The 14,652-nt window shown below is 35.2% G+C and overlaps 1 non-coding gene across 1 annotated transcript; it reads right to left on the reverse strand.

The window, feature by feature from the left end:
- Positions 1–5,372: 5,372 nt before the first annotated feature.
- Trnae-uuc (transfer RNA glutamic acid (anticodon UUC)) lies at positions 5,373–5,444 on the reverse strand. The gene has a single exon. It is a non-coding gene; the product is annotated as a tRNA-Glu (tRNA).
- Between the last annotated feature and the right edge of the window lie 9,208 nt (positions 5,445–14,652).

The following is a 14,652-nucleotide window of genomic DNA, read 5'->3' on the forward strand; positions in this document are numbered from 1 at the left end:
GGTCATCAAGAAACTTTTTCAGGGTGACTTCGACAAGATTCAGCAATATTGCGATGGCTGGAAGTGGAAAATCAACATTCAAAAATGCGAAACTGTTCTTTTCAAGACTTCGTAGTATGGAACCTCAACGGATACGAGAAAAAACTGGAAAAATCTAGTGATCGTCGGACCAAATCGACAGCCACCTTGGCAGCAGGGTAAAGGTGATTTGCTACATGGCCCTTATCCAGTCCATGATAACCTATGGGTTCCCGGTATGGTTCAACGTTGCCCCATCTCAAATGGAAAAGATTCTATTGTTAGAGAGATAAAGTCGGCGACGTTGTCTTGGACTATACAAAACACATTACAATCCAACTAGGTTCTATACAACAGATCCAACATAAACAGAATAGATAATTTCTTGGTAAAGCTTGGTAGGGGTCACATTGCGAGAGTGATATCGTGGACTAACAGCTTAATTTTTGGGGCTTACTACCCCAACAATGATTGCACGTTTAAGTGGCAACATTCCACCTGAAGCTTTCCTCTATTTAGACAATCCAGGGCTGATACAGGATAGGAAGGCGTAATCTACAACGTAAGCCGTAACATTTACAGTCGACACGTTCTCGCACTGGATGGAGCTGAGCGCCTTCGGTTCAGTAGGACTGGCATTTGTTCTTGGTCGGCTTACATAGGTTTAAGGGTTAGGTTAGGGACAGTCAGGGTGGGTCAAAAAAATAAAATGCACGACTGGGTCGCACGAACTTGCTCCTGTATGCAAAGAGTCTGCTTAAAAAAGTATCTAGATAAGATTTAAAAATATACCTGTAAGACAAGTTTGTCTCCAAAGATATACATAAATGCAATTTGATTTGAAAAATACTTGTTAGCATACTTAACGAAAACAATTGTTTGTGTATTCAACTTGTTTGTTCAAAGCTTTTTCCTTTGGATAGCTTTATTTTAATTTCATATTAGAAGATCAAGGATGGAAAATAAATTATCTGAAGATAAGAAAGAGTAAAAACATGTATGTTTAAATTGTAGAGCGATCGCCTATTGGTTGTGTAGTTAGGCAGGTGTCTAAAAGGAATAAAGAATAGTTGATTGGCGTGCTCAGCTTTATGCAGATAGATAGGTAAAGACATGTTTTGTTTATGATGATAATGAAGGAATGTAAAAGGTTCTTACTACAATTCAATCACATTCCTTCTTCACTACAAGTTTTCAGGGCAAACATGGAGTTATTACGTTCAGTTTATTTTTTTCGTTAAAGTTTATTTTTCGTTAAAGTTTAAAAAGAAAACAAACATACGAACAGGTAGAAGAAATTTCTATTCATGTGTTGTTAACAATTAGGCTCTTTTGCGTTTCGGATTTTAGTTATGAAGTGACACGTAAGCAGTAGTTGTAAAGTTTGTACGTAATACTTATATAGTTATAATGTATATAAAATGAAAAAGTGATTATAATAGAAAATTTATATACTCTTTCTAGCCCGTTTCTTTAACTTGTACTAAGTACTTATTCTTTTTTTTTTGTTGAAACAACCTTATTCTTAAAGAATAATATTTGAAAATCATCCATATACAAAGGTACCAAGATAATACTTCTTGATAGACACTTTAAAATAGATTGTTCGTTAAATATATCATATTCGTTTATCCGATGCAGTGGCGCTTCGTTGGTATTTACAAAAGTTAGTCTTATTGTTATAAAAATACATAAATATATACCAAATGCATTAATTTGGATAAAAGATAGGAATGTAATTAATTTTTTTTCAAAATAATGCGCTCTTCGGGCTCATGCACAGGATTTGATCTGGTGAGATGAGAGGGGGTTACATTAAATACAGTTAAAATATATAAAAAAAAAATTCAAGATTCAAAATTTAAGATTTTACCTAAAAAATAAGTTTGTCTTCAAAAATTTAGATGCCATTTTATAAATTAAAAGATTTTTCGAACTTTTTTTTTAGAAAATTAATTTTTATATATAAAGTTTTTCAATTTTGCTCTAGAAATATTTTTTATATGCTGTTGTTTAGCGATTGTAAATATCTGATCTACATTTGAATTTTGTAAAAAAAAGATGACCCGTTTTTGAGATATGGAATTTAAAAAAAAATTAAAAGCCAAAATAAATTTGCACTTTTGATAGTCAAATATTGTTGAGCAAAATAAATGCTTATTATTAAAAAAAAATAATGAAATCTGTTCATAAGTTGATGAGAAAATTAAAAAACAAAATAACGGTTTTATTAGGGGTACCTTTCCTGAGCAATACAAAAATATGTTTTTCTTATTAAAGGAAGCCAATTTAAAAACCACTTTTTTCGACTTCTCTACCATCGTTATATCATGTTTGATTAAAATATCGAGTTCGAAATTTTGCACGAATGCATAACTTGCCATATAGTTCCTATATATCGCAAGTAAAAAGGTTACTATTGTTGTTCTAGTTTTTAAGTAGTTTTGAGTAATTTTAAATGGTATTATTGGTTTTGGTTGGTTTTAAGTAGCTTAAATTTTAAGTTTTATACAAAATAAAAAATAATGATAATGATACCAAGTTTTTGTTTCTAATTTTCTTGGTTTTATATTAAGTTTTGCTGTTTGATTTTTATATAAAATTTAATGAATGTCGAAAACAATGTTTTCTGTGAGATAAAAATAGTTTAAAGCCAATATTTTTAAATTTTAAAATGATATTTGATTAGAAAATTAATTTCACCAACTTTTAGTAATATTATTATTTTAAAAGATAAAACTAGTTCAATTCAATATCTCACAGTTTTGAAAGTTAATCATATTTTGTTCGTAAAATTTTCGAGGTGACAAATATTTGTTGTTCTTTTTTTTTCGATTTATAAAAGGAAAACGTTTTCCAAAAATATATTTGCTTGGTATCACGTTACGATATGTTATATTAAATTAAAATCAAGTCTCTAGCGTTATTGGTTAGTGAGATATTTAGGGTTAACTAAAATTTTCACATTTTTTAAAATTGCTATGGTAAAAAAAACACCTACTTCATTTTTTTTGAGAGTCATTTCTGCATCTTACTTGAGCTATGTTGTTATCCATTCAAATTAGAAAGCAAAAGGGTACTTTTTCTTAAATAAATGTATTCACCCCCTCAAAACTTGAACCTGATATGTTTTATGTTGGAATATTCCAGACCAAATTTTTGTTTTATTTTGGAAAATTTTAATGATTGGGTTTATTAAAGAAGAGACAAAATTTTCGGGCACAAGATTTCAAATACATTTCAAAAGCACTACAATATTATGTATGAGATGCATTATTTCGGCCTCTGAAAATATGTCAATCACTCCCACGCTGTTACATTTCTTCTACAACAACCAGAAGTTGTTCACATAAACGATGCCAAATACAAGAAAAGTAGGCGGATCACACGCCCCTTTAGTGGTAGGTATTTGGTTTAGTTTTAGCATGCATCATTGTTCTATGCAGAAAAAAGAAATTAATTCAAATCATAATTCATTTAAGAAAGTGGGTGTATACAACGCCCCCCGAGTGCATAGTTCTTGTGCTCAGATAGTTTGTTGTGTGATCATATGCAAACTTACCACTCTATTGATTTTTAATATTCTACAAAACTTATAGAAGAGGTATTTTTAACTTAAGCCTCTGCCCTCTTGTATATTTTTGTGGGTGGATACCATTCCTTTTAAATGGAAAATATACTACTCTTCCATTTTTTCCTTTCCTTGCAATACAAGTCCGACATTTTCTTGCCTTTGTAGGAAATTTCAAGAACCTGCGATTTTGGGGAGTACTTCTTAATTTTGATGATAGTAGTGCCAAAACTTCACTGATTGATTTCTGTGATTTTTTAATGTGTGTAATACTTTTTCTGTGTTAAGTCCTTAAGTGGAACTAGTAGGACTCGTCATAACTTTTGTTCGAATCATTTTTAAACTTTTTGGAACGTCATTTGACAACAGTATGGTATAAAAATCTGATCAAGTTAATATCTTAAATGTTGAACACTGTCATACGTATGTATATGATGTAGCATAACTAGGTATAATATTTTCATTTACTCACACTAATTCATATCTCTAGACTCTAGCCCATTATCAACTTGTAGCCTTTTAATGAATAATAACAATTAAAATAGCTATGCGCCAAATGAAAGACCGCTCTTCCATTAAGTTTAACTATATATTCGCATAGTATTTATGTTTATGTGTTGTGGTCTGGTTTTGTGTTGCGGTGCTTCCTTACAACGATTTATCGTGTTTTTAAACAGCTCAGACCCGTCCATCCAACATTATACTCAATTCTACAAACTTCATATTGTATGACTTAAACTACGTGTAACGTCAGTGGAATAACATGATTACCCTTAATTCAATGTCAACACTAATAGTATAGGTACTGAGTTCCGACACCTTTTTGCATGTGACAACCTTTAACTATGTTATGCTATGTGCGCTTCAAAATAGGTATAAAAACCTTATTTAAAGCTATTATAGCCGTAGGGTCTCAATCCCAGTTCCACAACTCCGATTTTTAAGCTCCACACATCACACTACACACAATCCCTTCTCCTTTATAAGTATGTATGTGTATGTACCTTCATATTGACCAGTCCCAGTGTTTCTCTGTTGGTTTATATTAAACTATCCGAACTATAAAGGGTATAGGGATAGGTAAGGCTTGCCTCCTTCTTTTGTTAATTTCATGGCATGCCATCAACTGTCATTATTCCCTAACCATGTGCAAAATCGCAATGTAATTATTTTCAATCAAAAACTAAGTGCGTGTAATTACATGTCAGTGGGCAATAATCGATTAACATAACGCGCTCGCTTGATGCTTTTGCTTTTGCTTTGAAATGCTGCCCTGCCACCGGTTTTGAATTTTAATCATGAGCACGAAAAGCCGGCATCACAATCATCGTTTATATAGTTATGGGTTTGGGGGTTTTATACTCTGTACTGTGCATAATGTAAATATCTCTGTATAACAATAAACATACCGACACATACCTACATATTCAACGAAACAGAGTATAATAGCTTTTGTATACCTTATCAGAAGAGGTGTGGGAGTGGTTGCAGTTTCAAATATTGGTTAAAACATTGCGGTTTAAGTTTAAAGCTTTGGAAATAAAGTTAACAAAATATTTTGAGTGAAAATATTTTGGCCAAATAATATGACTGGAATTCGGAAAGGAACCTCTATGATTTTAGTTTTATTTGATTTCGTCAAAAACAGAAAGTTTAACCTTTTTTCGGGAATGTAAGAAATGTTAATTATTTTCAGCCAAGCATCTCAAATATGAAGTTTTTATATGGTCTTTGTTCATCAAGGGCCTTTAGTATCGGTGAGAAAAACAAATTTAAAAAATATTTCCCATACCGGGAATCGAACCCGGGCCTTCTGGGTGAAAGCCAGATATCCTAGCCACTAGACCATATGGGATACAATTTCCGAATGACATTAAATTAATTTAAAAGACTTAAGTCAATGTTAGTTATACTTTTAATAACAATAACATCTGTTTTTGATATTTATTGATTATTATTAAAAATTAATACTTTTAAGAGCATTAACTTTCCTTTCAAATCAGTTCAGGCTTCTTGTAGATAGTACAACTTTTTGAGGATTAATTATCACCTCGTGTGGGTTGGTGTATACGGCAATTTTGCTTGCTAACACACCCATTCGTCCAAAAATGCACCTCGTCATTAAAGATGATTTTTTGGCCAAAATCGGAGTTCTCTTCCAAACCATTGGAAGCCCATCCAGCGAACAAACTGCGTTGTTTATGCTCATGAGCTTTGAGCTCATGGGTCAGTTAGATCTTGTACGGGTGCAGGCCCAGCTCCCAACGCAAAATTCGCTAAGTTTAAGTCTGAGAAAGGCCGAGTTCTAGCGCTCGGCAAGGAATAGACTGCGGCGGGTTGTACACTTTCACGGACCGCGGCAATGTTCTCTGCCAATCTTGTGTTCCTTGAAGGAATGTTCGTGGCTGATTGTTAACTGAACCGGTCGTCTCAAATTCGGCCACCAAACGTTGAGGAATCGACTGTGAAGGGCCACCATGTCTACCGTAAAATTGGTGCAAAGCGCGCAACGTTTGCTTAAGTGAAGACTCATTTTGATAATAAAGTTTTATCATTTGAATGTGCTGTTCAATCGTGTAACCTGCCATGATGATTTAGCATGAACAACTGAATAATATAAGCAAAAGATTTGACAGATGTCACCAAAACAAAATGGCCACCACGGGGGCCAAAATTGAAACGCACACTTTAAAACCCCCAAATCCTATAATGTGCCAAAGCAAGGGGTTGCAGCTTAGCAGTATCCCCCATACATTTCTTAGTCTTTACTCACTGAAATTCCGTGTGCTATCCGTCTGATAAAATAATTTGTCTTATTTCTCAAAAAAATTGGCATTATGTCATTTTTTGAAAGTACAATATAACCAACTTTTAAAAATTGGAGTTTTTTCACTATTGCAAAGTACAATAAGGCCAATTTCAGAAGGTTTCGCTTGGGGGTGGAATTATTCCGAAGACTTGTTTCACGGTGACGCATTCTATATCCTCGATGTCTATCTGAAAAAAGCATTTGTAATGCGTCTGATTTGGAAAGCCCATAAAACACTTAATACACAAAACATTAGGGTTCATTTTGTATTTTCTCCAAGAGATTTAAGTTTGTTATAGGTTCATGTGTCCAAATATATCTTACTAAAGTTTCTGATAATTGAAGGCTTTCTAGATTAGTTTAGTGTATATAACTGCCATGCCACTTATGAACAAAGGCATTTGGATAAGCATTACATTCTTGGACTGGAAAGTATCCAAAGAACACTCGTTCTCAGATCATAGATATTTCCAGTTCAATATAAATGTGGATGATAACCCGAGTCCATTGACTTTTCGAAACTATCGAAAAACTGACTGGGCTTTATACAGGAACTCATTACAGAGTTTACTAGAACCTGGACTATCTAGTCCTTCCTCTAACGCTAACGAACTTGACAACAAAGTCAATGACCTTACCTCAGCTATGAACAGATCGCTAGAAATTGCTTTTCCACTTATACACATAAGATGAAAGAGGAAACCACACTGGTGGGCCTCAGAGCTTGACTCGCTCAGGAAGGAATGCAGGAAACTTTTCAACCGGGCCAAAGCTGCAAGACTAGGCTCTCATTGGGACTCCTACAAAGAATCCCTAAGAATCTACAAGAAGGCACTAAGGAAATCCAAGCGATCTTCTTGGCGATCCTTCTGTGGCATGATAGAAGAAACTTCTGAAGCCTCTAGGTTAGGGAAAATTCTTTCAACTAATCCAGCTATGCCAAGCTGCTTGAAAAATACAGACGGCTCCTGGACAAATTCAAGTAATGAATCGCTGAACCTACTATTGGACACTCACTTTCCTTGTAGTTCTCTTACCGAAACTTGCAACACTTTTACACGTTTAAGTTCAAATACAACATATCCACAAGGTCTGATCACAAAGGATAAGCTACAATGGGCTCTCAACAGCTTCAAACCATTTAAAGCTGCAGGACCAGATGGAATAATACCAGCAGAATCAAAAAAAGCTTCTGATATAATTGCACCAATCCTTGTCCATGTTCCCTCGGCATGGAAAGAAGTTAAAGTTGTTTTTATATCTAAAGCAGGTAAATGCTCCCAAGTCAAAACTAAAGATTTACGACCTATAAGTCTATCATCATTCCTTCTTTAGACCCTGGAAAGATTGATTGATATCCATTTAAGGGCACGTATCGATACAAGACTTATGTCTTCGTCTCAACAAGCCTACTGTAAGGGTAAATCGGTGGAAACATCGTTACACACTTTAGTACGCACCATCGAATATTCCCTCCATCATAAAGAGTTTACTATGGTTGCTTTCCTTGACATTAAAGATGCCTTTAACAACGTGGACACATCTGCAATCACTTCTGCACTGACATCTCTAAACGTAGAGAGTTCGCTTCGGGAGTTAATTCATTTAATGCTTACTAGCAGAATAATTAACTCAAAACTGGGCAACTCTTCTAGCAGACGATTCGTTAGTAGAGGGACACCGCAAGGTGGTGTTCTATCCCCACTCCTCTGAAACCTAGTGGTGAATGAAATCCTAACTAGTCTGGATGTGGAGGGTTTCAGAGTGATAGCCTATGCGGACGACGTTGCTATAGCAGTTTCAGGAAAGCATCTTAATATCCTAAAAGAACTCTTAGAAAATGCCTTGGACAGACTAATACTTTGAGCTGATCGGTGTGGACTGGGTGTAAACCCACACAACCCTCCTTATATTAAAGGAATCCAATTAAAATTCTCAGACGAGGCTAAATTCCTAGGTCTTGTCTTTGACAAGAAACTAAATTGGAAACGCAACGTACAGGAAAGAGTCAAAAAAGCTACTGTAGCTCTCTTCTCTTGCAAAAAACCTATTGGTAATAAATGGGGTTTACAGCCCAGAATCACTCATTGGCTATACACATCGGTAATCAGACCGATTTTAACGTACGGTGTGGCAGTATGGTGGACTGATTTAGAGAACGGTATAAACAGGGATAAGTTAAAGTCCAACGTTCAGCCTGCCTATGTATAAGCGGATCGCTTCGCACGACCCTGTCTGCGGCACTGGACACCTTGCTCTACCTTACACCTCTTGACATATTTAGCAAACAAATAGCTGCAAGCTCTGCTATTCGCCTCAATGCTTCGTCGCAGTGGACTAACAACAGCATTGGCCACTTCGTAATTCTAAGGTACTTAGAATCAATTCCAAAGCACACAGACTACACCATCCCCCAACTACAATTCGACAGAAACTTCCAGATTTCTATACCTACCAGATCTTTTTGGGAGGATAGGACATTCTTGGAGGATGAGTCAATCCATTTTTACACTGATGGCTCAAAAACCAAAGAAGGGGTTGGTGGAGGTGTATACTCTCAACGACTGAAATTAAGTCTCTCATTCCACCTTCTCAATCATTGTAGCGTGTTCCAGGCGGAGCTTTTGGCGATTAGGGAAGTCTTGTCTTGGCTCAAAGAAAACGTGATATCAACATTTGATATCCGTATTTTCTCTGACAGCCAGGCCGCTATCAAATCTCTGGACTCTGTCTCTACAAACTCTATAACAGTCCATAACTGTCGATCATCTCTAATGGAGATGGCGCAACAGTTTAATATGGACCTTTGCTGGGTGCCGGGCCATAGAGACATTCCAGGTAACTGTAAGGCAGATGAACTCGCCAGGAACGGTACAGTACAGCCCATCCTACCACGTTTGGCAAGTACTGGCATACCAATTGGTACTTGTAAACTGTTGCTAATGCAAGACGCTGCGAGGAGGGCAGGCACCAGGTGGAACAACATCTCCACGTGTCAAGCCACAAAAAACATTTGGCCAACACTGGATATAAAACGTTCAAGGTGCTTGCTCTCTCTTAGAAGATCGCATATAAGCTCGATAATAGGTGTCATAACCGTACACACACTGTCTAATAGGAAAGCACACCATGAGGCTTGTCGTATTCTCAAATGACTTTTGCAGAAGCTGTATGGGCGAGGAAGAGGAAGGGGAAGAACAGTTCTTCATCTTCTCTGCACATGCCCTGCTCTAGCTCGAAAATGCAAGAATTACCTATGAGAGTTCTTCTTTAACGATCTAAATCATATCGGTATAATCATATATATCACAATGGGCCATTAAACTGGCCTAAGTGTGTCCGTTTCCATCTTGGACAGCCAGTATAACCTTACCTAAACTAAGCATTACATTCTACACTCTTGTAACTCCCGATCCTCATTCTACAATTTTGCACAGATCTGAATTAAACGGGCTTCAATGCCGTTGAAGGTCCATAGCCAAGAGTTTGATTCTTGAAACAAGTATGAAAAGGTAAGGGTATTGTCATCAATGAAGCAGTGGGTTGGTTAAGAAGTTGCAATCAAATCATCGATTATAAATGTAAAGAAGAGACTCGGAGTCAAAACGAAACCTTGGGGTACAACATTTGTTAATTACAAAATATATTATATCTACTACCAACTGAGGCAGCAGATATTTTCCTGTCTGTTACCACCGAAGATGAAATAAACTAAGTCGAGTTAAAAGAACAAACGCCTTCGAAATACGTAAATAATGTAAGTATATGAGTATTACAAAAAGAACATTTTGAAAACTTGAATTTCATCAACAAAATATTATTTAAAACCGAATTAAAATTTTAAAAACTAGTGGAGATTATTTCAAAATTGTTAATAAAAAAATACAAGCTTTTTATTAAAAAAAGTTTCAAAGTCTGCCCTAAAGTTGAAACGATTTTCCTACACTTTTCTAAAATTACCACTTAATTTTTGGAAGAGGAATGTGTAAGCAGAACTAAGCGGTTTTTGACTATTGTTAAGTATTATCTTTTTGTAATGTTGCCACTACTACAACATAAATAAGTCTCATATAAATTTTGAAACCCTCTGTATCGCGTTAATTAAGCTTGGTGTTAAAATGATTATTGAATCTTAAAAATTTGCTCACAATATATTTCAGATACCACTCGTTATTTAATTCCCTTGTAGATCTCCACAACACTATAAATTATCTTCCTTGAAGCTTAAAATGTATACATCAACGTTTGTTAGTTGAGTAGTCGTTTTGCTTTCCTTCTTTTAGCCATTACAATCACATCATGCTCAAATCTCTTTTCGTATATCCTTAACTATATTGTCCATCATCAGCATCAGTCAGGTCCACCATCAGTACATCTTATAGATACCTCTTTTTCCTCAATTTTTAGATTATATTTTTATAGATACTTTTTTTCTTATTATTTCTTTTTTTGGTACCAAAAAGGTGAAGAAAATGATTCTCACGTAGATGGACGTGACGTTGATTTGATTGAGCGTTAATTATTTTTTTGTTTTTCTGTTCTTTCGGTTGTTTTTGTATCTAAAAACCTCCACAATCCAGTATTATGATGATGGTGAAAAACAAAAATTACGCCTTACTCTCTTGTAACATGTTATGTCCCTATTCGACTACGACGTACTCTTTAAACGTATAGTAGATTCATATAGGTGGTATAGTGTCCAAGTCCATGCGTTTGCATCACGCAGAGGTATTTCATCATTTCTTTTCCTCCTACCCCCAATAGCTCCTTTCAAAACTATGTTCTATCCAAAAGAACAAAATCAATGGAAAGGGAACTTTTCGCATCAGTGAATAAAACAAGACGGTGCGGTCGATGAATGAGTAGAGGTGGAGGTGGTAGCTCGGAGGAGGTCAGGTTGTGAGTAGAATATACCCATCATCACGTCTCTAGATGGAGTTCATTTTTATCAGATTTTGATTTGGGACTATATAACCAGCCTTCTTCTGCGTTTGCCTTAAATTGAACAATATCATGATGATGATGATGACCATCACGAACTGGTCGCTGTGGTTTGGTCACTGGTTAGTCGATTCGATGAACGCGACCGCCCTACATATAACGACGTTGTCCCTTCATCCTACAGGTGTTCGGATCGACCTGGTCTGGACGGGGATTAAAATAAGTGTTCTATAGCCTCTATAGAAATCCTGGTAAAATCAAAATTTCACTACATGGCCATGATTAGGATGGACTCCCTTTTTCGAAATGAAACGAGGAAGTCTATATAAGGACTACTACTATAACGACGATGTACGTGAGGATACTTTGAAGGACATTCAAATGAGGAGTAATAATTGGTTAATGGATATCGCTTGGAAAATTATAACTTTATGAACTTGCTTTCGTCGTCCTCGATGTGGTCTTGAAAAGCTATGTACCTACACGAAAGAGAAAACGGAAAGACAAGTTGTTAAAGCGAAAGCTAAGTTTTCACTCAGGAAATTTTGATTGGAATAGGTTTATTGATCAGAAGACTTGTGAACATCACATGTAATTAAACTTTAAAAAAACTTGATATAAATTTACTTTCGACTCAAATATTTTTTCAAAAAATTGAAAATATTGGACATTTTTTTCGACTAAGTATCTCACTACCACTAGGGACCTTGAAACGTTGAGAAATGTCAAAATTTTCAATCCGACGAATCGGACTGATTACTTCCTATAGAAAGTTAACAAAGCTTATTTTTAAACGTTTATCTCTGTTCAAAAATAAAAGATACTGAAAATATTCAATTGAAATTTTGTAACAATCCAAATCAATTTTTTTTTAAAGAAAATAGCGATAAAATAATGACAGACACGAAACCTTGCGACGTGACGTTGCTCAAGAGATGCAAAGGTTTAAGGTAGACAACAGTCACTTCGTGGGCATCACCAGCGTTTACTCAGTGGATATCGGATTTGCTATAACGAGAAAGTTACTTACGAGGGGCGTTCAATATATTCTCGATCGATATGAAGGAAAATGCGAATTCAATTTAAATTGTTTTTATTTTTCAATATAATCTCCCCTAACATCAATGCATTTGTTACATCTTAAGATAAGCTTTTTTAAACCCTCAAAAAAATAAGTTTCCTCTTTCCCTGCAAAATACCCATTGATTGCCGACTTGAGTTCTTCATCATCCGAAAATCTTTTTCCACGAAGACATTTTTCAAATCGGGAAGTAATCACTAGGGGCAAGGTCTAGACTATAGGGTGGAAGTTGAATTTCTTCAAAACCTCAATCTCGCACAGCAGCCTTGGAAACTCGCGCGGTGTGAACAGGAGCGTTGTCATGAAGAAGCACCACACCCGCTGCGAGTTTACCCCGTCTTTTCTTTTAAATTTCCTCCCGCAAATTATGCAAAGTGGAAGCGTAGGATTTGGCGATGATGGTTTCACCTTTTTTTGTACTCAATGAGTAAGATTCCCTTTGAGTCCCAAAAAACTGTGGCCATGAGCTTCCCGGCAGACGGAGTGACTTTGAAATTCTTCGGGGGGTCTGTTCCTTTTTTATGCCACTGCATGGACTCTTGTTTGCTTTCAGGGTCATAGTGGTGAACCCATGTTTCGTCCCCAGTAACAATCCAATGCATAACACCGTCCGCGTTCTCACTACACATCTCCAAAAGCTCTCTACAGCATGCGATTCTCACTTTTTTCTAAGGCGCTGTGAGCATTCGTGGCACCCACCTTGCGCTGACCTTTGAAAGGTTAAGATGGTCATGAAGGATGGTGTAAATGGTACCAGTCGAAAGCTTGGTGATCTCTGCCATCATTTTCACCTTTATTCGGGCATCCTCGAGAACAAGTTTTTCGACATTTTTGATGCTTTCTCCCGTACAAGCACTAGCCGGGGCGCCGGAGCGGGGGTCGTCTTCAATGCTCTCTCTGCCTCTCGTGAACTCACTTGACCATTTTTGCACAGTTGATAATGAAGGTGAGGAACCCTGGTAAACTGACACCATTTCTTCATGAATAGTTTTTTGACTTTTTTATTGCTTAGTGAGAAATTTAATTACAGCGCGATGCTCAATTTGCACCATCATCGTCTCAGTTGCCATTATGATATTATTCAATTTGTTTTTATTTTAATTGAACTTAAATTAGTTGTAGTTCTCCTCTAAGAAGACAATATAATATGAAAAGCGAATTAATTGTTTTTTAAATTCTTAGAGAATGTCATAGGAACATCTTTGAATGTCGGTATTCGTGTTTGGTAGGGTGACCCAAAAACTGGAAGAAATTTAAACGTTGGACAGAAAAAATCTACTTTAATTGAGATAAGAATCATTATGTAGATGTATAGATTGTATAAAACATATAGCTGAATAATATTGTCGAAATGCTGTCATTTGCTGCCTCCAATTTGTCATGTTATCAACAAATTTAAAGAATTATTGATTAAACAAATTTTGTGTTTAAATAAAAAAGACAGTGATTTTAATACTTCTAAAAATAGATATACTTAAAGAAAATTCGATTAGCTTTTAATTGATAAAAAATAAATCAGACAGAAATGATTAGATCTTCTTTCTGTTATCAATTTACTAGATCATTTTCTACTTATATTAATAAAATTATTGATATTCTAAATTTAGACTATATATAGTATATTTCGTGTATAACAAATGACATTTCATTGTACAAATTAATCAGCTGTTACAAAAAAATAATTGGCAGCGAGTGATATGAAAAGCGTTAAAATTTTTTCCATTTATTAAGTTTTCAGTTTTTCCGTAACTACAAGTAGTCAACTTAAATCCTAAAATCAAAGAGGTTGGGATGCGACCCACACTGATTACTTCCCTTCCCATCCCATCTGTAGATTTGTCTTGCTTAAAAATTTGTCTATATGTACTCGTATCAGTTTTTACCAAATTTGTGTGCTATTTTTTGTAGATTTTATTTTTTATGAAAAAACGGACTGTTGGACTTTTATATAGAAATTACTGAATATCGAAAACAATATTTTATGTGAAATAAAATAAGTTTGAAGCCAATATTTTTAATTTTTGAAAAGCTATTTGAGTCGAAAGTAAATTTTTATCAAGTTTTAGTATTGTTTTTTTTATAGTTTTATTTTTTGTAAAAAAAACTGTCAATTCGATTTTTTTTCAAAATTTTGCTAAATGTTGACAACTATATTTTTTGAAAGATAAAAGTAAATTAAAGCCAATACCTCAAAGTTTTGAAAAGATATTTGAGTCTAAAATCAATTTTTAC

This window comes from Eupeodes corollae, chromosome 1, assembly GCF_945859685.1.
Source record: "Eupeodes corollae chromosome 1, idEupCoro1.1, whole genome shotgun sequence".
Classification (NCBI taxonomy): Eukaryota; Metazoa; Arthropoda; class Insecta; order Diptera; family Syrphidae; genus Eupeodes; species Eupeodes corollae.